General features: G+C 35.3%; 1 long non-coding RNA gene across 1 annotated transcript in view; it reads right to left on the bottom strand.

Annotated features, from left to right (window-relative positions):
• Positions 1 to 5647: 5647 nt before the first annotated feature.
• The window catches only part of LOC121110811, a 323980-nt gene continuing 303674 nt past the window's right edge, over positions 5648 to 25953 (bottom strand). The window contains exons 4-5 of the long non-coding RNA XR_005859977.2: positions 12083 to 12118; positions 5648 to 5694 (exon numbers count right to left, since the gene is read on the bottom strand). This is a non-coding gene — a long non-coding RNA (uncharacterized LOC121110811). The remainder of the gene's footprint in view (positions 5695 to 12082; positions 12119 to 25953) is intronic.

Here is a 25953-nt window from a genome sequence, read left to right as displayed (position 1 = left end):
AATATCCAGATTAATTCTGCCAACACTGGCAATTTTCCCATTGTTTTTCAATCTTATACAAAACTCATCAGCAATGACTTACTTTAAAGTTTACTTTTCATGTCTTTCTAAGAGCTGGCTGGGTGTAACCAGGAAAGTTTGGGATCTGATTTAAATGCAGTTCTTTAATCAAGTAAAGCAGCAATTCAGACGATACAACCCAGGTGGTCTTTTTTAATCTTATATGTTCTGAATATTATGTGCATTGTTAAAAAAAAATAATGAATACCAATTAATAGACAAAAGAGGAACTGCCCGTGAACAACACATTTTGATTTAGTATTTTGAAGCATGGCACAACAAACTAACAAGAGTAACAAATGCACTGAAAGCTACAGTTAATGCAACTGTACTACAAACAGAAGAGTTTATTTTGACACTTACAAAATAAATCCAGCCAATAGCATAAATGTATTAAACATCTAAATCTGTCTTGGGGCCTAAAGGCACTCTCAAACAAGAAAGAGAATAGCTATGTGATGTGGGAAAATAAGCCTAAGAGAAGGTGAAGTTTCTTCGTAGACTTCACCATATGATCTCCTTCAATCAACCATTTTAACAGGCACAGATTGCATTGCCTCACACGACATATGACACAGAAAATATAAATTTCTTGTCCTGATTATGTCATTACTAGTACATAATTAGTAACATTAAAAAATAGAACTGGAGGTTCAAGTTCAGGTAAGCACCTAGAAATTGAAGTACACTGCAATATCTTATCCTGTTCTCTTATATCTTCAGAATCCAACAGGAAACCTAGCAAGAACTAATTATTGTAGAATACATCTTATTAAAATCCTAGCTAGAAACAAAAAAGCAATCTGAAAATATATTTTAAATTCATATGCTGTTCTAATATGGATATTTCATTAATTATTCCCTAATACATATACATCCCTCATAACTGCCTCCTGCTAAATAAAGAAAAGAACAAAATTGTACAATATTTTGTACAGTTTACAGAGGAGATTGGATGAGATCATAAATAAATGAAATTGCAAATTTTCTAGAATCCAACTGGAAGCCCTCCTCAACAGTTTGGAAGGTATCTGAGGCTCACTCAATGTATAATCATTAGTTATATGTGAAATGGCGCTCATGCAATTATTAATATTGGTCACTTTATTGGCTAAGTAGAAATGAATTAATGCAAAAAAATCTACTTTTATATTCAAATTAATGTATTTTACAGTGTTGAATTGGTATGCAATTTCTTTTCTTTTCTTTTTTTTTTTTCAATAAAACCAAAATATCACTGAAGAACATAGTTGCTTTTATTTTTATCTCTCAGTCACTCTTGCAATTTTAAAATTTAATTATCCTTTCTATATTTAGGAAACATGATTGGTCTATGAATTGCATTTAATCACAATGTTTACTGAACATATCTATGGAAACAGGAGATCTCATTAAGTGAAGTGGTCAAGCTTTTACCAGCTGGTATCAACTTAGGTCACCAGAGGTTCCGGATCAACACTAATTAAAGAAGTGTGATACAAACTAACTTGTTGTTTTTACCTTGATTTAATCATTTATTTTTCAGTTCTTTGGGTTTTGCTGTCTGAACCACAACATAGAAATACATGAGTAACACAGAAGAGTGACCTAGTTTCCATGTTGAAAGTGGTTAACTGGGGCAGTACAGAGTTCAGTACATCCATAGCTAAGTTTTTTTTTTTTAACCACACTACTTCCAAAATTTAGCTTCAAAGTGTCACATAGGGCCTGTTTTCCCATGGAACCTTTCTTTTCTCAAGAGGACAAATGATCAATTGAGTACAACTGCATTATGCTCATTTTATTACATTGGCTTCCAAACAGATCCTCAGTAGGTGAAAGATTCAATGCAGTATTGAAGTGCTCAACGTCTCCAGCTTACCAAGTAGATGTCTGTATTATATTATTCTTTGTACACAGCCATTTTCTGAGACTTAGAGGGCAGAAGGGTTAAAGAGCAGGAGGAAAGGTCAATCCAGATAAGTAAAAGTCCATATTTCATAGAATTACTGTTTTACTTATCACTTTCCTTGAGATTTGACAGGCATACTCGTGATTAGGTTATCACCTTCAAATAGATTTATAGGCTCTATGAAATTTTTATTCAACTTACCCTTGGGGATGTCTTGATATAATGTCTTTATGTTGGCAGTTGTGATTTTTAAAGGTCTCACAGAATAATTAAAAAAGACATAAGCAGTGAACATCTTCGGATTCACTATTCTGGTAGCAAATATTTAACACTGTTTAAAATATAGGCTTGTTTGCATTGTTCATTGATTTTGAATGCAATGTTACTGTTCAAAAATAGTTTAAGACAGTAAATGAAAATCAATACTTCTACTTTGGTTAACTTTGGTATGTGGCTTTTGTCATCAGTGATCTTATCTGATACAACATTAATTAACTTCAAGAGATTCTTTCATATTAATTGGACAGGTAAGCGCTGAAGCAAACACAGTAGTGGATCTAAGCTTATCACATGCAGGACACAATACAACCAGCAAGAATTTAAATAGGGAAATTTTCAAAACCTATTACACTTCATTAGAACCAAACACAATTGAAGCATTGTTTTGCAACTGAACATCGGAAAGCCATGGATTTACTCAACAGCTGATTTTGCAAAATATTTTCAGTCTGTTATTGTTAGAACATTGATGTTCATTATGAATTCTTACAAAAAGTGTTCTTGCCAAGTTTGCAACAAAAGACATTCCCATCTCTACCAAGGAAGAAAACATTAGATAAGATACAATGCTATACAAAATGAAAATAATAGAACTGCTCCTAGAAGTAGCAATGAGAAGCTACAGTAAGACAACAGATAGGCAACCACCTGTTCAGCAGTAGGACTCTCCTCTGGAGAATCTATCGATTGCTAACTTATCAAACTGGCCTTCAATGCTGTTTTTTTTTTTTTGTTGTTGTTGTTGTTGTTTGTTCGTTTTATTTCATAAAATCAGCCAACAGCTGTATGAAATAGCTGTTATAGTACCTGGTCAGTTTTATCAGTCTCATTTCAAAAGCAGAGATTTTCCTGCTGTCTGACCAAACGCCCTACTAAACCACTTCAAGACTAAATCCCATTTTTCTTTTTCAGTTTCATTGGGTCTATGTACAACACCAGTATTAAAATGAATGAGAGCCTTTTGTACTTTGCTGTTAACGGTCATCAAATATTTATGCAGTTAACATAGACATCTCAGTATTACAACAATTACTCAAAAGCAGGAAAAGAACATGTCCCCACAGAAAGAAACTTACTCAACTTACCGTTTCTTCAGATTCAGAAAGCAAATACGTGCTTGTCTGGGGGAGGGGAGCAAGGAAGCGGGGGGGGGGGAAGAACTGTCACCATTCCTTTTACCCATTTTAGACAAAAACATTGACCGTCAGCTAGTTTCTGACAATTGGCTGTTATTGAACTCCAACTCGCTAGGGCCAGCTGTGCCTAATTTGAGTCACTGGTGCAAAAATAACCAGTCAGCAGGAATTGAGGCAATTATGTGTAATTTTGCTGTAGCGCAGTCCTGCATCAGAATCTCAGGATTAACTTTAGGCTGGCACTCCAAGGTGATTGAATGAAGAATCCAAGGCTTCCGTAAAATCATCAGTAGTCAAAATCAGTTTTTGTATGAGCTGATTTAGGAAGGTTGTAACCTATATTTTTATTTACTTACAGGCAGATTGTTGAAATTATTTTAATGCCTGAATATTCATAGAGGTATTTATTAATATTTGTAAGGGGTCGTTTGTTGTACTGATAAACATCCAGCCCACCTGTCATACATTAATCTATAATTGTTTTTCAACCCAATCAATTTATGTAGATATCTAGAACTTTCTATGCCTTGCTTTCTATTTCCTTTACCAGATTGGAAAACAATACTCTCATTTTTAATTTTTACTTAATTTTAAGAAAATATTTACTTCTTTCTGGATGAAAAACATCTAATGTTCTCTCTGTAAGAAAAGATATGAAATACATATAGTAAATGAATTCAGAGTTTAAGAAGTGTTCTTAAATCAGCCTTAAGTTCTGTTTCTATGTACAAAAAAGAGAGTAAATAGACAAAACAATTTCAATTAGCCATTTATTTTTGAAAAAAGACTGTAAAACAAAACTGTAAAACTTCATACTATAAGACGCAGTTTATTTAATACTTTGAAGAAGAAAAAAAAAAACAATTGGGTGTGCTATATCACTTAAACAGCTTCCTTAAAAAATATTTTTAAAAGTATGGTAAAAGTAGTGAAAATAACTCAGCAAACAAGTTTAAATTTGAGAAAGTCCTGTCATTAAGAGCAGTATCAGCCAGAACAATATAAAACAATTGTAGCTTTGCTTTTAAAGGTGACAGCTTATTGCCTTTGATTCAGATATCACTGTAAAAGAGAAAAACTTTTCATAGAGAAAAAATAATAATATCTTAATTATATGTGAGAATTACCACAACTTCCAGTCTTTGAAACTCTAAGGATATTACATGTGAGAGGCAAAAATATCAGGCATACTGACACTGTTTCCTCAAGTCAGCTTCTGCTGCAACAAAGCATAGGTTCCCTACCTCTAACAAGGTATAATTTAGGACATCAAGTCTCTGCTCAAGCTAATAAGTAGAACTGTGTCCCTTCAATTATTTATTCCTCTAGCAGACAATTCCATTAACCCCCTCCTGTGCAATAATTTGTTCTGCCACATGTTAGAAAAATTATTTTCCAGCTGCTCAGCAATACTGCTACAGTAAATTGAAAGTATTTTCTGCTAGACAGCTGATACTCAACAGAGAGGTGAACAGTGACATCTGATACATGGAGGGTAATGTGGTAGTAAATAGCATAAGACAAATGTTAAGTTACTCCAGCATGATGTTTGTAGACTGACAGCAAGAAAAGATGCAAAGATACTTATGAATTATTCACTCACCTCAAGAAATAAATTAAGGCTTTTTTTACTGTATAGGTGAGAACTAAGAAAGAAGTGAACACTGACACCTGTTACATAGAAGTTAACTTAGTAGTAAATGATACAGTATAAAAATGATTAAATTCATCCACTGTGATGTGGCAGACACAAAATGAAAAAACATGTAAAATTGTGATAAATTATTCATTTAGCTTAGGTAAACAAGAACCCATTTCATTTTCTGTGCCCAAGAGGACTGTCTGGTGAGTGCATGGGAAAAAAAAAAACCATTGCAGCAGCCATTCCTTTTGTACTGTATTTTGTAGGAGGCTGTACAGTCAAGAAATCCACACATTTAATAGAGTCATTTTAGCAAAAGGTTTTACTGCCACACCAAATGGTATCTCCACAGCAGTTACAATTTTCTGAATGGGTATCCCTTAGCGCATAATTCCAGTTTGACAGCAGTGAATAACAGCAAAAGGGAGTGTCCCCACCATGATTTGTTGGAAAATTCTATATTGGGCAAATAACTAACATCCAGGGCTAGTGTGAGATGGGTGGAGCTGATGAGGTTATATTTTAGTGACCAGTTAGCACTGGTCACTAAGTAGTGGCACCCATGGCTTCTCTGACTCAAGAGTGATTGCTTTCAAGGTGTAAAATAATCCAATACATGTACTGATCAATTACACACTCACCTGAAATACTAGACTCCCTGTCTTCGGAGGAAGGATTTTAGAGAACTGTAAAATGAAAAGGAGTGGCACTTCAATCTGATATAATGGATGAGATTGGCACTGAGGAACAAAATATAGGTATAGCAAAAGGGTATAGCAACTGGAGAAGGAAAAAAAAAAGAAACAACTAAGAAAGGAAGTCTCTCAGGCACCCCATTCCTCACTTAGGATGGGATAAATGTTAGTAGAAATTCATGAACTTGTCTAATGTGTGGCCAAAACCCAAAGAACTAAGAAGCAGACAAAAACAAGATCAAAAACCCATACTATTTTTAAAGTCCTGTCTGACAACTTGTGTGCAGGATATTTCTAGACAGAAGGGGGATATCTGCAACTGGTAAAAAAAGACCAATTGGCTGAATCCCTCTTTTCTGACCCCTCTCCCTTCACTTTCTTTAGGGGTCCAATTGTTTGTATTATTTCTGCAAGTTAATTTTCAATATATTCAAAGGAAGAAGTATGTTTACAAGCACTTTCATAACCCCATTCTATGTATAGAAGATAGAAGGGTATTTCTTATGAGCAGTTTTACCAGGAAAGAAGCTATAAAATGCAGAGATCCAGGCAAAGGAGAAGCCGATTTAATGCGGAGAAGAAAAGACATAGTCTGCTTTACAAATGCTAATGCATGTGACAGAAAACTATCAACCTCATTTCTCAATAGCAAATTTAAAATTCCAAGCTTAAATGGTTTACCAAAAATTACACAATAAGTCACTGCTGAATTCTGAAAGTAATCCCAAACCTAATCCCCAGACCACCGTGAGTCCCTGGGGAATTACTTATGGATGTATTTTTCACTGAAATTGTGCTTTCTCTTGTTTCCATTGTATTTAATAGAAACCATGGCTCAACACCCTTTAAATTTATTACATTATATTTCATAAGCAGTGGGCAGAGATGAGCAGACACTGAAGCTGCTTCCTCAGTAATCCCAGGCCAGTCATCCTGATGCAAATCTTAATTAACTTGAGGAAGGGTATAACAAACAGTATTTTTAAGACTGTTTACATCTCCTGTTCATTGTTTGTATTAGCAGCAGATAAAGCCGTAATTTTCTGGATGATTTTAAAATAAATTCTGGCTACCATAAGGAAATTTTACGTATCCCAGTCTGATTATACTTATGCAACAATGAAGCTTTAAAGAATAATGAAGCTGCAGCTGAAGAAGATTCAGCATATTCACATCACTGGATTCAGCAGAAAAAAGTCATCTTATTCCAGAATTCAGAATGTTGCTGGTCAACAAAACAGTAGGAGAAAGTACTCTGGCAGTATTGAAAGACATGAAATATCACACATATGTTTACCACTCAAACTGAAAGTGACAGTCGGGAAGGACATTGTCAAGGACACTGGAATGGAAAATGTTTTTGCATACTGGGTGACTAAGGTAGCCAGAAGTGAGTCAAGAAAATCACCTCCTGCTAGGTGAAGAGAATGAACGATATGCAAAGGTTGGGAAATGTAGCATGTATGAGGCAAGCAATTGGAATGACACACACAATTTAACTATTCCTTTTAAAGGAGAAACCTGAAATGTACTAGCAAGTGTTCTCTCCATTCCAGTGTTGGTTGATATGGCAGTAATAAGCTGTTATCCTCTGCAAGATACGTCATTGGCCTGTGCAGCAAAGTCTGAGCAGTACACTGAAAAGCCCCAAAATGCACGATAAAAGTGGAACACCAATATGAGGAAAAATAAATGAAGGAATTCCATCATGCAAAAAGAGACATATGAAAGTGTTAGAACTGCAAAAAATCAGCTTCTAAACCTTGTCTGTAAATTATGATTTAGCTCTCTTATTTAGTCACACTGATTAGTGGATGATACACAACCCATTGTGCATTTGTTTGTTTCAGTTTCTGAGAAAATTGGAATGTAAATGGAGCATTGTTACAGAAGAAAAAAAGGATTTCCCATAGTCACAACAGCTGAACGCTATCTTAAAACAGAAAATAGAATTGTCTTTATTATACAGTTAATATATAATGCTAGGTAATTTCTTTATTTAATTTTCTCTAAAGGTGGCCATTTTCCTCATGGAAAGTGTGTTATCTTCATTAATTCCCTAGCAGACAGAATTGTCTGAATTTTGAATTGTAAAAAGCAGTTAATTAAGTCAATGAAGTGATGTAAAAATACGAAATTCCATATCAGAATAAATGAATATGTTCAAAATACCAGCATTTACTTTCTCATTTGGAGCACCCTATTTTTATCTTATTTATGAGCCCTAATTCCTTTGTTATAATTCCTTAGTTACATGGAGAATTTCCTTTTCATCTCACTTAATAAAAATAATAAAATAAGAAAAGAAAATAATAATAATAAAATTGATAGTAATAAAAATCAATGTTCTTAAAGTACTCAAAATTTACAAATTCTTTACAAAAGTTAGATGGAAGTTAATTCCACCTTAATAGTATGATTCTTCTTGTATATCATAACTTAGGACAAGAAATGGATCAAAAATAAGCACCATATGAACACCAGTCATGAGATGTCATGCTAAAGGAGGTGAAGTCCTAAAGAAATAACATGGTGAGACGATGACTTTAAATACATTATCATTTATGTTAATAATACTGGTAGAGGGTGAATAGACAATACTTATTCAGTAAATTCAGTGTGAAGTTGGAGTTGTCATTTTTGTGTAGCATTTTGTTTGTAATACTACCTGTTTGTCTTGGCAGTGAGCAATATTTGGAACAGTAGCTGGTCTAGAAAGAGTAACAAAATAATGAATAAAAAAAGATAAGCCCTATAAGTAGCACTTATGAAACTTCAATTCATGATAAGAATATTAATGGAAAGCTCTAAATATTTCGTTTCCTGTCATTTAAAAAAAAAGTGAATTAGAAGGAGAGCATAGCAAGATGATTGATGGAAGATGGTGGTATTATGAGCAATATTCTGAAAATGTCTCAACAGAAAGCCTATAAATTTGAATTCACACATCCCTGCCTTTCACAGCTCACAGTTCCAAAGAGCAGTGTCTTCCATATGACCTTCTGCTGTCATGTCTGCTTTATGCATTGTCTCTGCGTCAATGCAGATACTTATATCAGCTTTTATAGCAAATTGATAAGGAGGAGCAAACATGGAACCTGAAAAATGTTGCCCCAAACTATCAAATGAACTATCTCTTTAGAACCCAGTCAGTAGCTAAGAAATTAAAAACTCTTTCAAACTCAGTGGGTCACATTATAAAAAGAGTTGATCTTTTGCTACTAATGCTGTAGAGAAATGCAGACCGGCATTTTTGCCTTCCCTTAGATCTTCATATCCTATATATATTTTGGTCAAGTCTATACAACCTGAGGTTAGGAAAAATTCAGGTGTGCTGAGATAGCTGGTATCAAGGTATAGGACTTGGCAAGTTAGCTAAGGGACGAAAGAGTCCTTTGGGAAAAAGAACTTGGTCATCAGGAAAACCTTCAAAACATTTTAGTTTTCCATTGGATCTGATAATGGTATCTAATACACTAAGATAAATTTCTAATAGTCATTAGCTGAGGTTCGAATGGATACAGGATACATATGTCAGACACTTTAGAATGGAAAGATTTCAGCAACATAGAACTGATAATTGGCATTTGATTTTTCATCAAGTATAATGAATAAATTCCTAATTGGGTAGTCAAATATTTATGTGATTGTTTTCACAGAATTGTCTCACTTATGAGACTAGTGACAGAAAACAGCAAGAAAGAAAAGTTATTTCTACAATTACATATGTAAGACCATCCAAGAAAACCTGGAGATAACTGGATGATAAAATTTAAATAATGAATGAAGGATAGTTTGAAAAAATAGTCTCTCTTGGTGATTTTTTCACAAGAACTTTAAGCTCTCTGACAGTTGGTATATTAACACTTTTCAACTGTGTCACATAGTTGTAAAATTTTTGAAGGAACATTCTAAAAAGGTTACCTTTCAAGATAGTATGATTCTATGATTCTAGGATTCTGAATTGTGCTATCTAGTACATTTATAATGCACTACGAAGTCCATTTGCTTCTAATTTTAAATGAAGTCTTGGTGTAGTAATAAATTAAATCTGAACTTGTTTTTAATTATCTGCGTAGTTTGTCATATTAAATTGGGTTACCTTTCATCACATTATTTGTATGCCACAAAACAAATATAAACTGGCATAACAAGCAATATACTTAAAATAGTTTGCTAACTCTTTTATTTTATTGAATGTGAATGAAGTACTGGAACAAACTTTACCATAGGATAGCAGTTTTAACCTTAATTATTGCTTCTACTGTTAAGAATCTTCTAGTATAACAGTAATTTCTAGCCTAAAAAAGCTTTTCAAGAGTGCTCACTGCAATCAACATTTTCTGATTTCTGATCTCATTTAAAAAGACAAAATAGGGAGAAGAATTATGCTTTTTAAACACTGGTTTAAATGTCAAAAAATGGGACTGGATGAGATCTAGCAGGACAATGCATTTACATAAAAACAATCCACATCTTCTGAATTTGAAGTAGAATCTACAGAGCAAGAACTGCAAAGCATATTTAGCAATACAAATAGATTAAGTCTTTAAGTGTTAAGGAGACTGACTGTGCAAACTTGATACATGCTGTCTTAACAAGAACAACAAAAAACTCGTATGCCATTGGGAAATAATAACATTTGCTTGACATTTATTCTTAACATTCTCCAAAACAAACATATGAAACTACATATCAACAGAGGAGTCTGAAAATTATCTTGCACAGACAGAACTGGATAGTAGTAAAATGTATCAATTAGAAGTACTTCTGAAAATCTGAGACCACAAGTGCTAAAGGATCTCACTATATGATAAAAGATCTCACTGCTCTGACTAGGTGAAAATATATTTAACAAAAGCTCTTTGAAAAAACTGAAAAATGTTCACAAGAATTAAGAAGTTCAAAACTTTATATGTAGTGTGCCGAGTAGGTAAATATCTCTTTAACTGGAGTATTTTATTTACTTCTATTTAAGTATTCAAATAACAATCGAAGATGGCCAACAAAACTGGTCTAAGTGATAAAATGACATAATAACTCCTGAGTATACTTTTATCAGAGATCTTCAATAATTAGTTCAGAAGAAAACAGATCTCTTTGACTTTATATCAATTGACAGATTACTCGGAAAACTGTTTTCATGAATAAGTAAAGTTAAATTTTCCTCCCTAAGCACTATAAACTACCACATGTACCTGCCCACAAATATCTATGTGGGTTTTAAAAAACTCCTTATGATGTGTCATTATAATGTTTGTTAAAACATCTCAAAGAACAAATCCTATCTACATGTATTACTTTCTCTTTACATTCTCTTTTTTTGTTGATCATAGAAACTGCAAATTTGTTGAAGCACGGTCATCTGCTCAATAATACATCAAATGCTGTGCTGTCACAAACTGTATTGAGCATGTATGTTCTGTAGCACTGGAGTGACAGGAATTTAACAGAAGCCATAACTAATGTCGTCATTAAATTCAAAGGCAACAAAGCTAAACCTCTAGGTCACAGAAGAGTTAATCTGAGAATGTACATAAAATGAAGTTATTCAACAGTTTTCTTGAATGTACATGGTTGAAAAACACAATAATCTCTTGCTTTGGCACCTAACAGAAACCAAAGACAACCATAAGTGAAAAACATTATGTTATACAGTCTTCTATCTATTGAAACAAACAATAGTATTCCACTTTTAATTGGGAGATAGAATTCCTTAAGTCCTTGTCTTTTGGAGAATAAATTCCATAACTGTCTTTACACTGATTTTCTTGTACGAAGCTCATGATCATTCAGCTAATTGACTGCATAGCTTATGTAACCAGCAGTGGAAACTACTGACAATTCCGCTCAATTATATTTCAGGAACTGAAGTTATGTATGCCAGCCTCATTGCTGTGACATATGAACACATTGAGGTCCAGTTCCATTCCATGCAATCACCGATGCATCAGTTTCCAATATAAAATACCTTCTCTGCCTAAATTTATACAATGCCTCATTCCTTACATCATCTTTTCTTCTAAGACATAAAATGCTATATTCCTGCTAAATATCTAAAAATCTTTGATGGACAACTATCCAATACATTTGGAGTTATTGTGCATATAGTAATCTAGAAGAAGCCTCTTTGAAAAGTATTTAGTAATTATTTAAAATTCTTCCCTACGCTTTGTCAGTTTTTTGCTGTCATTAAATTGCATCTCATTCTCTTTCAGAATTTGAAAGGCATATTCCCACCTGAACGGAAATATAAACTAATGCTGATTCTTCTTTGTACATGCCCGAGACAAAAAAAATAAAAAAATAAAAAAAATAAAGTGACATTAATGAAATATGAAACATCATGAATTAGAGGTAGTAAAATATTTAAACTTACTTCTAGTTGTTCTGTATCTATGACACCCAGTCCACACTAGAAGAATACAAGAAAACCAATTAGCTTGGTGCCTTTTTTTTTCCTTTTGCAGTACACTTTTTAAATGCAGTGAGTTTTTCAGAGGACACATTATACTCATCTCACAATGGAATTTATATGCTCCCAAAATTGTATTGAGCCAATATTTATTAAATGGATCTAACAGAACAGAATGGTAGAACATTCTTAAGATGCCATTATACAATGTGTCTTAGCCTTCTCCCTGACCATAGTTAAACTGCGAGTAAGGCTTTAGAGCCTTTACACAACTTTTTGACAGCAATAGTCAGGGCTGAAATGTAATTAATTGTAAGGTAAAGCCTGCAACTTTGCAAATAGGATTATATGATTTAATTCATAATGATAAAGAGGCCAGGACTCCCAACCAAGATTCCTTCTATTTCTAGTCCTAACATTTAGTATGATTAATGCTGCAGAATGTTAAATAGACTTTATATAATTTGAGAAGTATGATTAGCCAAGATAATTTTTACTGAAATCACATTCCATACCTTTGCTCGTGAATAGACCATGTTCTAACTTTAATTTGAATGCAGACAATTCTAACACGTTTCATACTACATATTTTTAATCTTCTCTCCCTTACCTCAATGAATATGATTTTTGTATTTCCTCTCTGGCTGCATGGTGAACTCATTTATACCCTGTTTCAGTTTCCTATCTGATTAGTTCTGTTCCCCACAGATTTAGTTCTACTGAACCATGATGGTACCACAGAGACAGCAGAATGAAGTATAAAATTCATACATAATCATGTAAGTAGAGATAGAATACCTGCAACTACTACTCACTTCAAAGAAGCTGCCATTGTTTAATGCCTTTAAATGTTGTACTGCTGTTTATATTCAGTGGAATACATTATCTCAGCATACAGCTCTGGATAATTATCAGTCAATGAATACACACTGTAAATATCAAAATTGGCACAGAAAGAAATATCTTCTTTGCACTCCACTCTTGTCTCCAGAATAATTATGTAATATTTAGGGGAAAAAACATCTGAAAAGGCCATTGAATGAAATCCTTTCCATATCTCCAAGCTTAACAAGAGTAACACTGAAAGAACATATACAAAGCTGGGATGAAAATTCTGAGGAAAAGAAGATTGAATTTCCATCAAGAATACCAAAGATTTTAGTACTATCAGCAGACTCAGATAAAACTCTATACATAAGCACTTCTCTGTCTTGCAATAGCATATAATAGAAAAAGGAGCACCAGATTTCATTATAATCGTCAGTTCTATTTAGATAGGCATATAGTGCTACTGTTCCCTCACATTAAGCATTTTCTGCAATTTATAAGGCCATTCGGAAATGTGAGCAAGCTGGCAGTTTATTACCATCTGCATTTCACATAGCAGAGATGTTGCAAGTAATTTCCATCTACAATTAAAAAGGAGTGTTAGCAATCTCCCACTGTCAATAATCACATGATGTAGTAAGTAGGTTGGATACAAAATGGGGATTAGGCGAGACCTATCTTGATGCTAGCAAGCAATGTACTCAGAATTTCCTACATTATCTAGTAATCTTAACACAAGCACCAAAACTACTATTAAGAGACTACCCCGTTATTCCTATTGCTCCAAATTAGTTCTCAGTGAGAAATAATTCACTTTTATAAGGCATTGGTTAAAGTACTTTCCAGCAACATATCTCCACAGGAATTGCTAATTGTTGTCAATGTTAAACTAGCATTACTATTGGTAGGCCTTAATTAAGAAAAGTTAATACAATCTATAGAGTTGTAATAGACAACCAGAATAGCAGACATCATGGATTAAACTAGCTTGAGTCACCAGCTCACAGAGCTTGAGTCTCAACCTGTGGGCAGGTAAGAAGTCAATATGCTAAACTAATCTTATTCAGTGAAAATTTTGAGCCAATTTAAAGCATGAATGTATCTTCCTCACTAGGTGGAGACCTATTCCATTTCTCAGCCTTCTACCTTTTACCTATTTGTTAGCAAAATTAGAAACCACTGAGTGAAAATCTGATCAGGATGATTGGAAGCGTCCTTCAGATGGATCAGAAGAATTACAGCAGCAGTTTCTCTAAGCCATATGAAGCCCCTGGAAGTGGCTTACAGTTGTGACATTTCCCATGTTGCCTGCTAAGGATCTGATCACACTAATAGTAGGTCAGAAGTATACCATTTCACTTTGTGCGAATTGAGCTCTAAGCAATTAAAGTAGAGCTGCTGGAACAACCAGTGTGTGAAGAAGAAACAAAAAAGGTTAAATATTTGATGGAGTGGTGTCAAACCGTCCCATTAGTATTTTGCCCTTGCTTCATAGCTTTTCTGAGAAAACTTGTAAGCTCAGCAGCACTGCTTCACTTGCACTATATGAATACATTAAAAGCATTCTATTAACTTGTGAACAGAAAATCTGCATGAAGCTGGGAGCAGAAGTGCAAGAGAAGTTTTAAACATTTACAATTTGATCACTTAAGAATTCTGAATAAATATTATATATATATATAAAAATATAAATACTGTAATTCAGTATTTGTTCAGTTTGCATGATGTAAGGTAATAATGTAAATAATGTAATTAATTATCTAAGATTTATACTCCCTTAACTTTTTTATAATATCCACCCATATGGTTACTATGTCTTATCAACTGCTAACTTTTAAATCTAAGTTCCATTGCACAAGTGTGAATTAGTGACACTAGAAGAGTTGCTGCTGCTGAAGTACATTAATAACGTCGAAGTCAGTTTTGGAGCAAGCTAGGTGTCCTTATTCTGCTGACAGATGCAACCCTGCAGGTACCTGTTCAGTTGAGTAGTAAAAATCTTTCAAGCTGTGGTTTCTGATTTCATATCATTATCAGCTCTACTGTTAAACATCATTTTACAATGGGAGGCAACAAAGATAACTTTTTCAGCTTTCATTCCTGGGCCAGAATGTGGTCATTCTGTTCTCCACAAGGCTGTTGGGACCCAGCCAAAACTAATACTGCGACTGTATGCCATTCTTTAGACAAAATGTTATAGATCCAGGTTCATTCCTACAACTCTCACAAAACATTTTGAAAGCAGATGGGCATAACCAGTGCTTTCTGCATAGCATATTCCCTATTACACAACATAACCACAATACACCTTCTGTCAACAGAAATAGGATGTCGTGCTAAAATCTGTTTGACCAGCCAGTCCTGGTTATGATGTAATGGTCATTCATACGACAATCTCCTATCACTGCCACCCCACCTTTACCAAATAAGTCCCTCCAGAGGTATTGTATGAATTCAGGCAAACTCCTTTATAGACTAGAGTAACCACAGTTCTTGTTACCTTCTTTGAACTACATGCCATCTCATTTTGAGCTGAGGCCAGTAATCAGTACATTAGCTGCTTACCTAAAGGTCACCAATTAAGCAGCTTAATTGGCTTTCAGTAACACTGCACAGAGTTTGGCAGTAGCATTTTAGTTAATATTATTTTTAAAACATAATAAAATACTAATAACTCTTAAGACTTTTCAAATAGTATTGAAGTAGTTGTGGCAAAACCAAAATAATCTATCATGTGATTGACTGTTCTGTTGAGTAGCTAACTTCCTTTGAGTTTCTATTTTCTTCAGCACAGGGAACATCAGACTGACCTAAGTCAGAATTCTCTTTCTATAACTTGATAATTTGGATTCTTTTGAGCTGATACATTATACAATTATAGTCTCACTTTAACTATTTACACTCAAAAATAGAGGCACAAGAAAATCATCTGTACATGGCTTTGAAGTCACTTTGATACTTCTATTTCTACTTGAATATCTCAAAAAATCTTTCTTTAAAAAGAACTCTGTAGTCTTTTTCCAGATGACTTAAAAAAATATCTCCTCTTTTTCAGTTTTCTCCTTATTTTTTCCACAGGAGGATAAAAATATCCCAAAACATTATGCATGAAAGAAGGTCAAGAAAACCTACATCACAGTCAAAAATCTATATGATTTTGCTGGGAATAATGGACCCAATCCACTAAATAGCTTTTGAGAACCAGCCAGAGATCAAGAAACTGCCCTCTTTTCAACACACACACGAACGAAAGCAATATTTTCACAACTGGGAAGGAGGTAATTTGTAATTTTGTTCTATGCTTCTTTCCATATGCTTCTGTGCTTCCTCTCTAGAGACAAGTCTGAAGTTGAGAGCTGGTATAAAACAATACATGAAACATTATGAAAAAGAATCAACTCCTTGCCAACATCAATAGAATGAACACTTTTTCAGACCAATAGAAATGATATTTGTGTAGGATGCTGTGTTGTTTTAGATACCTTAGGGCTTGATCGTGCAGCTAATTGGATTCAAGGGAATGCCACAAAGTATAGGTGGTATGTGTCAATAACAACTGTTACTAAAAGTAGGGAAATGTTTTAAAAGTTAAAATACAGACTAGATATTCCAGGAATGTTTATTTTTCTACAGAGAATGAAAAATATTTATGAACATTTATACCTCTGTAACAGATGTCATATCATTTCTGCAAGTGTCTATCTGATTAAAATTGTTTGCCAATAACAGATTCCTCCCAGGCACAGATTAAAATCATCTTTTATAGCTAATTCCATGGACTAAAAAATTCCGCTACCTTTGCCAGAATGCCCTCCATGGTTTCTGATACAAACAGGTAGACAGTTACAAATAGGACACTGAGAACTGAACATTAGAAGACACAAGTATTCTGGATGTCTTCTGAGAGCCAGTTCCTTTAGAGAGCCCACTACCTGTGGATAATTCATGTGTGCTCACTCCAGCTATTGCTGACTTAAAATATTAAGACAGCACACTAGCCTCAGTAAAGAAACTCATAGGTTTGAAAGATAGGATAAGGCAGAAAGAACAAGCTTTCTGAGCACACCAGATAAAAAATTTATAATTTTAATATCTTCGTATTTCCATATTCTATTATATGCTCATCAGAAGCTAAAGCATAGAATAGCAGTTACTTTATTTCTTTTCTGCCTGCAGGTATACACCAAGGCATCAAGCTGATAGGTTGGTTCATATAACACCAGCTAGTCTTATCACTCCAGATAATTTATTTATACTGAGAGTCTTGTGTTTTCCCAGGACGATGTTGATTCAGTATGACTGCCTTTTCAGTTTCTAAAGATGTAGAATTGTTATATGGGTACATAAATTGATAAAACTTAATTCCTTATCTGCATTCAAATGTGGTATACAAGAAGGTTTCTCAGTGACAAATTCCAGGAAATAAATTGCACACCATCACATTTTCAACTCAATGAAATATTTCCTCAATTTTTAAGGTCTGAACTTTTGCTCAGCTTTAACTTTTTCACTTCAACATTAACTAGCTTATACACAAGTACCAGGAAGTTCTTCACAGGATATGAATGCTGTTTATTTGGCTTTGTTCTTGGAGAGTGGGCATCAAAGCCATATTTGGAATTTGAGTTTACAGATATACACAGACATGTCAGTTCTGTGCCTCAAACCATAAGAGATAAAGTTGGCCTCAGTCATAATATGGTGCACAATAAATATATGGGCCCATGTTTAATGTTACATTGGTACACCAGGCCATGTAATGGCAGAAACGAGGGTGTTATCTACCGAATGTGTCCTACTGCAGGGCACAGGAGAAATTTCTTGCGTGTACATGATCATTATCAGGTACAGGTTAAATCCCTTTGTGATTGCTGGCAAAATTCAGGTGCTGCAAAGCAAGCAAAAGGTGCTGGAGACAGTAGAGGCCACCTACATCCAGGTAAAGTCTAGGAGATGAGGTTCATCAAACACAATCACCTTGATACAGAGGCCTATCCTGCTTAAGATCTTTATTGATGATCTAGATGAGGGGATTGAGTGCACCTTCAGTAAGTTTGCAGATGACACCAAGCTGGGAGGAAGCATCAATCAGCCTGAGGGTAGGAAGACCCTACACAGGGATCTGGACAGGCTGGATCACTGAGCTGAGGCCAATGGGATGAAGTTCAACAAGACTAAGTGTTGGATTCTGCTCTTTGGCCACAACAACCCCAGGCAGTGCTACAGGCTTGGGGCAGAGTAGCTGGAAGACTGTACAGGGGAAAAGGACCTGGGGGTGTTGGTTGATGCTCGGCTGAACATGAGCCAACAGTGTGCCCAGGTAGCCAAGAAGGCCCATGGCATCCTGGCTTGTAACAGAAACAGCGTAGCCAGAGGGAGCAGGAGACGATTGTCCCCATGTACCCAGATCTGATGAGGCTGTACCTGGAGTACTGTGTTCAGTTTTGGGTCCCTCACTAAAAGAAAGACATTGAGACCTTGGAGCGTGTTCAGAGAAGGGCAGCGAAGCTGGGGAGTGGACTGGAGCACAAGGCTTATGAGTGGCGGCTGTGTGAACTGGGATTGTTTAGTCTGGAGAAGAAGATACAATATTGCCTTCTACAGCTACCTGAAAGGAAGTTGTTGTGAGGTGGGTGTTGGCCTCTTTTCTGGGGTAACTAGGATAAGAGAGAACGGCCTCAAGTTGTGCCAGGGCAGTTGAGGATAGACATTAGGAAAAAGTACTCTGAAAGAGTGGTCAGATGCTGGAACGGGCTGCCCAGGGAGGTGGTGGAGTCACCATCCCTGGTGGTGTTCAAGAAATGTGTAGATGTGATACTAAGGAACATGGTTAGTGGGCAACCTTGGTGGTAGGTGGCTGGTTAGACTAGATGATCTTAAAGGTCTTTTCCAATCTTAATGATTCCATGATTTTCCAACCACAGAATTATTCTATGATTCTGAATATTGAGACTCAAATTGACTTTCTAAGAACACAGTATTTTGCTTACGGGCTAGAAGTGAAAGACACTAATATTTCTTCTGAGAATCACTAATTGATGAGAGTTATTCAAGTTATACAATTCAAGTTAATGAGCCTGAAAGTAAACCAAAACAAACAAAAAGGGCTGTACATTTGAATGCATAATTACATTCAGAAGAGTTAGCATAAACTTTCTAATAGAAATCATGAGCTTCAAACTCTGACTCGGTGGAATTCTGAAAATATGTCAAAAATAATTTTATGGTTCTGTAAGGATCCTAAGCTGCTAGGATTGGTAGCTACTAAGGTGGTAAATGTTCTCACCTCTACATAGACTATGTGTTTGTTACAGTACATTTTTGGACCACAAGTTGAGTGGTACAATTAGAGCTTTGGTTTGTGCCCAAATGAGTTGGCAAGACTCAGTGAATGAAACTTCACAGATTTACACACATCCTGAAAACAGTGGAAGCATGTTCAATATTGTACTCCAGGAGATAATTATAGCACTGAAATATTTTCACAAAAAAATAAAAAATCTGACGACGAAGACAGAAATTGCTCACAGAATTGAAGCAACAATTACTGAGATGAAACCTTGCTAGCCCTGCAAAGATGTTATACTTATTTGAAGTGATGATTTCCTTAATTAAATTTCAAAATATTTGATTTTGAAAAGAAATTTTAAGTATTCACTCTAGCATATAAGAAACATTGACTTAACCGAGAACAGTTAGCTCTACAGTAATTAGCAGTGTAATTTAGAAGTGCTTGAACACATGATGTCCTCACCAGAGATTACTCCCAACAGAAAAAGAGTGCAGTCTTTTAGGCGGCAAGGAACTTAGCATCAAAACCTATCAATAAAGGAATTTGAAATGAATATGCCAGGAGGGACAACAAAATATTCCCCAGATTTACCATACTGTTGAGAATGTAGGAAAGTTATGAAAAAGAGAACTTGCAGAGCAGTGTGGTAAAATAAAGAATAACAGTTTAAATTTCTTACAGATACTTATTCTTAAAATTTGAGTTTAGCTATATGAGATAATCTACACCTACAGCAACCAACCAACCAACTTGAATAACATTTTCTCTGTTTAAATTTCAAACACAGACTATGACAGAGTCTCCATCTAAAGACAACTGTAAAATCCATCTGTTCGGATGAGCAGAAATAAATAAATAAAAACCTAGCATTTTTCACATTCCAAGCATGTCTGTTAACTTGCTCTATTAACACTGCTTGGATAGAAATAGCATATAGAATACACAAGAGCTAATATTGGAAAAGCTAAACAAAAGCTGTAATCAGATTTTAAAACAGACAATATAAAGCATTGTAATTAACTAGGTTGGAATAAAGTGGTCTTTATTAGTGCAAATGAGCTCATCTGCTATAGGAATGAATATTTCACGATCTAATGCAGAATGTATTGACATCAGCCAAACATTTACATTTCTTCCATGGACAGACTGTTATTGACCTTGTGATGTGACATATCTACTGTCACTAAGCTACAAAATGGGAATCTCATCCTGCCTCTCCTCTTTTATACACAGAAAGCAACTAATTTGTCAGCACGCCAGCTTTAACTAGCTGAGATGAAGGTAAGCTAATTTAATAGGAACTGTTCAATATCTTCGACCCACCTGACACTGTCAGTTAAGGCAGCTCCACATTGCAGTGTCTTTCATTATTTCCAGCTCTTTCTTCAGACTACTTGAACAGCAAGTCAAATAATATGCTTAGGAGTCAATAGGACTGACTTTTTCTCAAGGACATTCTTTTGATGCCAGGAACTGTCAAGTGGGAAAACACGTAGCGTGAAGGTGAGAGGACACTAATTAAATATACATAGCTCTGGCCAAAGAAGAATGAGGCACAGCTTGCTATCTGAAAACTCAGTTGCCTGCTTGACTGAGGTCACAGCTGTTGACTTGTACAAGTTCTTAAGTTGCGTTCTCAGTATGAGATGCTTTAGCACTCTTAAATACTAGACAAAGGCTATCTTCAAGGATTCCATGTGCAGTTATATGTGCTTTTGTAGTTTACAGACAGACATAACATATTCCTTACTCCAGCTATAATGAATTTATCTCTTTTATCTATTAGATTTTGAGGTATGTTAGAATTTCATGAAGCCAGGGAAGAATTTATGCTTGTTATACCACAGCACACTGAGTGATAATACTAATGAAGTCCATGCAAAAACTGATCATATTTGCTGGCTTATTTTAAAGTGTAATTATAAGCACAACACCACTCCAGATTAAATTGGTGACAGCAAGGAGCAATGAACAACTGATGTTTTTACATACATGTATTTGGATGACTTCACAGAGGTGAGCGTGCACCTGCTTTTTCCACACTCGTAGCCACTCTCATTTAAAATCTTATCTAAACTCCAACTCTCTACTATCCAGAGCTGAAAGTGTATTCATATTAGCAATACAACTTTTCTTACGAGAGCTATGGACATAGCTGTGCAATTGAAGTGGTTTGCAGAGCTCCCTGACCAGTCCCTGTACTCTTACATCAGCATGGCTCAGTGCAGCGCTGTGCCTATGTGCCAGTGAGCATCCCATTCACACATTACCATAAATGAGCTCATTTGCAGAGTCAGAGTTTATTAGGACTTAATGGTTTGAGCACGCTGCCCTCTGAGCACAGCTGTACTACAGTGGACTAATATCCACAGGGCTTTGAAGTACCTCTGCTACTCTAGTAGTCACTTTGACTATGGTGCAGACAAATATAGAGTTGAAATATTTCTTATATACCAATAAGACAAAACATACAAGTAGTAAAACCGGTATTTGATTGTACTTGATAAGTCCACATCAAAAAAAGTTGTCAAAGAACTATATTTTTGAGCTGAATGATGTTTACATGTAGGTGTCTTCCATCTTGCCGAATAACACTCTAACCTTCAGAGCGTTATGTGGCATATGCAACATGATTTGTGGATGCCTGGCCTTTTACAGACATCTGAACGTACCTATAAATGCAACTGCGTTTTTACACACATATTTGTACGGGAAGAGAGGGTTTTGTAAGGCAGTTTCCATGTCATAAGGACTATTCTTCCCTCCAGACTCAAGGGTAATCAAAACCCACATTATCTGCAAATGGACAGATGAGGAAGTGCTCAAAACTGGGCTTATATGACTGAAAAGTTATGCAAATTACCACATTTAATACTTGCTTAATTTCCCACTAACAACTAAGCATTTCAAACTCCAACATTTGCTATTCCTACTACATAAATACAACAGTGTATCACATTCACTCCTTATTGTTCCCAGCCTCTTGCAATTTTACCTATGCATCAAAAAGGAGAGAATGCTTTCCTAGAAAGTGAATTTGTCCTTCCCATTTTCCCTGCTGACAATACAAATGACATCGTGTGTTTACTTTATAAGAACAAGCTTTCCTCATCAGCCAGCACGAAGAACAACAGGGGAAAACAAAATTTCTTACCTCCTCAGACTCTGGACTTGACCTTTCTCTAGTTTATCAAACTGTTTTCAGATCTGAAAACTGTGAGATTAAATATTATCTGATAAGTGATTTATACATCATTTTGTTAAGTCTTTCAGACTATTTGAGAGCAATTGTAGGTCTCAGCCCATAAGCTTTTCAAGTTAGCATCCTTTTTTTTTTTTTTTAATTCCAGATTATAGTTGTATTTCTATCTAAACACGTTTACATATATAATTTGAGAGTGATACAGTTCATACTCCTTATAAGCAACATGTAATATGCTATTGCTGAAGGGTACATTTCCAACAAGAATAGAAAACGCTTCAATAGATCTGGTTCTTCCCTTCTACTTAACTTTAGTGTATGCATTTCTCCTGCATACTTGATTGACAGTCTAGGTATATGTGTCAGTCCCTACAGTTCGAGACTTAGCTGTCCATGGATAAGTCTCTCCAAAAGAAATGCCTCCTGTTTATTTCCATGGAAACTACAACAGCTACAAAGAGCACTATAACACTATTTGATAAAGCAAATTCTCAAGTACAAAACAGTATTTGTCAAAATAGTCACCACTCTCAGCTATGCATTTTTGCCAGTGATGAAAAACAGACTGAATACCATGCTCCTACAAATCCACATGGCAAACTAGACTGTGGTTTGTCATTCATGTTGCTGTTGCTACCACTGTAACCCATCACTCACTGCCTCACTGTGCTCACATCTACTGCTTGGTCTCCAGAAACATTCAGGAACTGTCAGTGAATGTCAGTGGATGTAATTTTTCTGCATGGAGGAATTCAGTTCCGCACCTTTGCTTCATCCATGCTTCCACATCAGATGTCATTCTGTCAGACTACCCCTCTGCTGCCATCTGTCATGTGACAACAAAATGTAATGAAGTATTGGTGGAAAGGTTCAACCTCTATTGCCATACCATCACCTGCCTCTGGCATCATGGGCCAACATAGCAAATTAGGAAGCATTACTTTTGGAGCAGCCTTTGTAATTCCACATAGTCGAGGGCTAACCAGGAGCTACCATGGTTACATTACTTGATTTCAATTCATTCACATAATGTGTTTAGCAGACATACTGAAATAGCAGATACTTTATGCATCATTGCACTTCGCTGTTTTTTAACATCTTGCATGTCATGTGTACAGTCCACGAAACCTGTTGAAGCAGCTGTCAGAACTGAACTTTGTGGGTTTGGTCAAAAGAGATTTCTTCATGATTTCTTCTCTCATCTACCAAGAATTTCCAACAATGCAGTGCTGCTCATTGCAGAAGAATCCCTTACATTTATAAAAAAGGTAACTCATAGCAAATTTTGTCCTTTGGGGCTTGATCACATGTAAGCATCCACTGAATTTGTTAATTTCAAATACTTTAAAACATTGTGCTCCATATTCAGATATTGTGTTACAGTCATACTCCCATTCTAAAGTACAGTAAGAAAAAGTATACTGATTTTTTAGATGTGTTATTTCTGGCGATATGTATTTCTGAAGTATTGGAATAGAGGAGGAACACAACAGTCAAGAAAACAATATGTGACAATAGATTGTGATGGGATACTGGATCAAGGCAAAATATTCAAAAAAAGTATTTTTTGACTTAACATTCACCCTGAAACAATCACTATATATTGATGGTAGATAAGGAATGTGAAATACAAAGATTTCTACAAAGTAATACGTCAGCTCTACCCAATGGCTGTTCTGTAATTAGTGCATCTTAGGCACTGACCCACTTAAAAAAAAAATCATCAGAAAAAATAAAGTTGCTTTCCTCCCTTCCTTTCTTCAGGGCAGGAAGCATGCCACTGTTTGTAAACTGCTACATAAATGCATAGAACTACATACATTTTGCTAACAATGAAATAATTCCATTTATTTGCACAAAATCCTGATATTAAGAATAATTATTTTCTAGCCAAAGATTCTATGCAGAAACATATATCCCTGTATGGAACAACAAAGCAAGACCCCAGCAGCCATACTTTGTTTCACAATCTTGCAGTTTCGTGAGCACATTAAGGATGGTTTCAAAACTAGCCTTAGGAGCATCTGCTCCTGAAACAATCACTGATGAGACACACATGGCTGCAGTTGATTTGTGTATGACTGGCTCAGTCTGTCAGCAGAGTACTTACTCTGCCATGCCCAATAATGTGCTACCCATATTTTAGAGATAGAACAAATCACTATCCTCTTTCCTTGTCACTTTTGTAACATGAGAACATCTCTTTCCTTTGTCTCATTTAAATGTATAAGGAAATATTGAGTATCTTTCTATGATAAATAGAACTGCTGCATAGCAGCAACTGTGTCAGAGATAATCTGTGTAAGCAGGAAATGATTCACTGGCTCCAGTGAACTGTTAGAAGCATTTGACTTGTGAGGAGTCTTCATTGTGCAGAACAAGATTTATAAAAGCCCTGTGCCTGAAATGCTGTACTCATTCAGGTTTCAGAATGAGTACAACCATAGCAGCACAACTATAACATGGGCTGAGAAATACGCAAAAGGGTCTCTAACGCTCTATGCCTGCCCTGTAGCATCTTAGGGAAGTTAGCTGGCTTGCATGACTTTGATCAGCAACAGATTTAGCCTGCAAATAATTCTTTATTTTCTTATCTTTTTCTTTACTTTCTTAAAAGCTACATTTACACCAGTGTTATTGGGAATATTGCTATCTATTATCCTCATTTGATGACAGAAACCTCAGCTGCCAGCTTCTGATTAATAGATAGTCTTAAGTAGGTAGGAGGTCATTATATTACATGAGCTATCAAGACTCACATTAAAAAAAAAAAAGAAAAGAAAAGAAAAGAAATCCACTATTTAATATTGATTGTACTTATGTTTGACATTATAAACACTGGCATTTGACCTGCTCCAAACTGACATTTGCATAGAACTGAGTGCAAGTAGGTTCCCACTCCATCAGTGAAAACTAACTGCCAACAGCTGATATAGATTTAGATTATGGTATGATCTTCAGCAAGGGGTGTTATCCATCTGTCTCAAAACATTGATTGAACATGTTTTAACAGCACTTTCAACTTCACTCTACTCTTTTCTTATATAAACTTACTGAGAGCATTTTTATAAGGTCATTTGATTGATCTATGGGATTTAGAGATGTTAAATTTTCCACCATATTGGTCAAATCACAGAAGAGACATGCTAATAATTTAGAAATAGCATTTATGATTACGTCCCCATTGCTGCTCTAGTTCAGACCATTTATTTTGTAGCACTTTTTAGATTATAAGGCAAACCTTTAAATTAATCAATAAAACTAATGACATAGTTTTTCAACAAGAAGTTATAAAATTTCATGTTACATGTATTGATTTACAAAAAGATATGACAGAGGCATATAGGGTAATGAATGACATGAATCAAAACGCACCATCTCATCATAAGTGAGCTAAGAGAGTTAATGAAAACTGGGAAGTAATTATTAAACACTTTTTTTTTTTTCCTTAATACAATACATAATTAACACATGGAACTCATTGCTTCCAGGCATCACTTAATGAAGAAGTTT

Source organism: Gallus gallus, chromosome 4 (genome assembly GCF_016699485.2).
Source record: "Gallus gallus isolate bGalGal1 chromosome 4, bGalGal1.mat.broiler.GRCg7b, whole genome shotgun sequence".
Taxonomy (NCBI): domain Eukaryota; kingdom Metazoa; phylum Chordata; class Aves; order Galliformes; family Phasianidae; genus Gallus; species Gallus gallus.
The sequence above is the reverse complement of the archived record's forward strand: the minus strand, read 5'-3'. Positions and strand labels throughout refer to the sequence as shown.